The sequence below is a fragment of the Vespula vulgaris genome, chromosome 17 (genome assembly GCF_905475345.1).
Source record: "Vespula vulgaris chromosome 17, iyVesVulg1.1, whole genome shotgun sequence".
Taxonomy (NCBI): Eukaryota; Metazoa; Arthropoda; class Insecta; order Hymenoptera; family Vespidae; genus Vespula; species Vespula vulgaris.
In genome coordinates this window covers 665,878-668,830 of record NC_066602.1, presented here as the reverse complement: position 1 = coordinate 668,830, position 2,953 = coordinate 665,878, and the positions used below count along the sequence as shown (strand labels likewise).

The window sequence follows — 2,953 nt, the reverse complement described above, 5'->3', positions numbered from 1 at the left end:
CTATTATAAAAGATGAAATTAATATAGAAAATTGGATAAGATACATGACAAGTTAATTATATCTGATCTCTTCGTACCTCGTTTATTAAAATTCAATATTGATGTCGATGGTTGCTAGAGTAATGCTCTACCAGTAGCAACATGTTTACTTCTATACGTCGGATAATATGGTGCCTCTCTCATCAACTTGAGTTCCATATCGTTTACAAGTTTTTTAATAAATTCGTGAGCAGCGTCAGCTACCTCCGCCCCTTTTACGATCTGACACATTAAATGACGAATGACATGTAACGCAAAATTCTATGAAAAAATATTGAAATTTTTATTCATATATTATTATTCACCTCCTCTCTTTCATCGAACATCTTGCTTCCCATATCAAATATTCTTCTTTACAAAGGTGAAAAATATATGGGTTCTTGAATTATACACATTAATATAATACATATATGCCAGCTAGAGTTAAGAGACTTAATGTCCAACTCATTAATAGAAATATTCTCGTCGCTATCATAAAATCTGCGTAAAAATTCAATAAATTATTATAAAACATCCCTATGATACAGATTTTATATTCGACAGTACATTTAAGAACAACAAACTTGTACCTTATCTCTAAAATTCGATAAACAAACCATTGACTGATTTTCCACTGAAATATAAGAAGAAACAGAAAAACGTTTTCATATCATAATCTGATTGATTGCATTTGTACTATCCATGTAGGAGTTATCGCCGGATATAAGGAAGAATAGGCCAAAGTAAATATGTTTCACTTCGGATATAGAATACTTCATTAACACGAGGTAGTGAAATTTCGTATATCTTGTTTGGAATTATAATTCAAATATCCGTCAACTCGGGCCTTTGTAATACTTGCAAGCTATTGGAACTTTTCCTGCTTCCGCCTTCGTTTCCTTTAGTATATCTCTGAAACAATTTAAAATTCGTAGATTAGTTCAGACTTACGATAGACATTCAATTGTTCATCTAATAGTATGCATGTATAGTTATCGAAGGCAAATCGGATTACGCCATTTTAAGTGATGTAAAGTATCTTTTCCGAAAAGCAACAAACAATAATTAAGATGGTATTGATCACGAGAATCAGTTTTATTTCCATAATATATAATTGAAATTTTATAATAAATTACATACTAATGCCTACAGATAAATTCACCTTACATTGATAACAGAAACACAAGACTAGTGAAAACGAAGAAATTGTTTCCACCGCTTGAACTCCTTGTAAAACTACCCTTTGGAACGTATGAAGTACACACGTAACAAATATTTCTTGTACGACACTCGCTCACGTATTTCTAGTTCGACAAATTCCGAAGGAATGACGCACAGCTTTATCGCCATATTCTTACAGGCAATTCATACCCCACAAATCGCTTTGGGTAGTTTACCTAACGACCATGAGGGAACCCTCTGCACAGGGTTTTATGTAGGTTAATCAATATTTCCTATCATACGATTGAAAGAACCGAAAAGGTCATAAGCTCTGAGGAAATGAATTTCTCTATTGATATTTATTGATTCGATAAATAATTATTCTTTTTTTCTATGTTCTTCTTTCGTTCCTACTTTTTACAGTCTGAAATTAGAAGTGAACTAAAGAATTTTGAAAATTTCTTCCTGTTCTTGAGGTTAAAAGTATATATCAATAAAAATTAATTTTGAGTAAAAAATATTGTTTGACAATTTTTTTCGTAATATTATTTTCTATTCTTCTTCTATTACTTAAGTTAACACTGTCTTTTTTTACACATCTCTCTTTTTTTATGACGTTGTAATGAAGATTGTATTCAGGGAAGACAATTTTTTTTTTCGTGATATTACCTTTTTCCTACGTATTTCATTTGAACACGACTTACGTAAGTCGATTAAAATTTCCTATTACGCGATCTAACGAGCCGAAAGAGCCTAATGGGACATGGATTAAGGGGAAATTGATTTCTCGACGAATATTTTTCCCTTCTTAATTATCATATGGTATAATCGACTTTGTATATCTGCGTATTTCAACATGGTCTTTTGCTTCAACTTTATCGATCTCTCCCTACAAAAGATTAATACTGATTAAAAAAAAAAAAATTAGTTTTCTTGTTGATATTATCTCATAATAAAAATATCTTGTGAACGTAATTATACATTTTTTGATTGCTATCTGTCAAAATCGACCAAAAATGTTTCTCATGCAAAAAATATTGTTTTCCCTATTTCTTTTGGTCATATTAAAAATAATATCATTGGTGAATTTCTCAGCATGAGAAGTATTTGCTTTTTCGTTATGATCCATTATATATTTCATTATGATCGTTTCAAATTCTTCACCTGTCATGGAGTGCCAATCATTTAAATTTCGAAGTTGTCGGATGTTATCATCGGAAGCGTTGTGCATTAACATTTTTACTTTTTTGTTACAGTTCTTAGCCAGTGATATGACGCCTTATATTTTAACTCGAATATAAAAAAAGGAAGAAAAGAAAATGTATATCCATATATCTTATGTTTGGATAATGAAATACATAGTATCGATCGGCAGTATTCTATTATCTAAAGTCATCAATAGTTTCCAAAACGTTTTAGAGCTTCCTTGTCATATTATCAATCGACGTGCTGGGTTTGGAAAGAAGGCTTTTTTCAAACCCAGCACGCTTCCTGTTCAAACATCGTCCTAGTCTTTACGTGAACCGTAGTATTGATTTCCACACCATCTTCATTACATGATCGAAATTAACCAGCAAGAAAACAAAACATTTATAAAGGCAGTGACAAAAATCCTTGACGAGGTTAATATGGCATTGTTTTATAAAGCTACATTCGAAGGGTTATAGGAGGAAAAGGAATATATCTAATTGAAAGGATCCAAACTTTAAGAATTTAAAAAAAGGCTTTATTTAGAGGATGTAATCGAATGTGTTGAGTGATATTTGTCAAAGAA

General features: G+C 31.2%; 1 long non-coding RNA gene across 3 annotated transcripts in view; it reads right to left on the bottom strand.

Moving 5' to 3' along the window:
• The window catches only part of LOC127070109 (uncharacterized), a 64,313-nt gene that overhangs the window by 58,541 nt on the left and 2,819 nt on the right, over window positions 1-2,953 (bottom strand). Inside the window, exons 1-4 of one of the 3 annotated variants that reach the window (XR_007784120.1) lie at window positions 1,186-1,503; window positions 609-930; window positions 345-519; window positions 78-261 (exon numbers count right to left, since the gene is read on the bottom strand). The exons of 1 other annotated variant lie outside the window; for it this stretch is intronic. This is a non-coding gene — a long non-coding RNA (uncharacterized LOC127070109). Of the gene's footprint in view, window positions 1-77; window positions 262-344; window positions 520-608; window positions 931-1,185; window positions 1,504-2,953 lie in introns of those variants that run through there. One more of the 3 variants, XR_007784115.1, reaches the window with a different exon arrangement.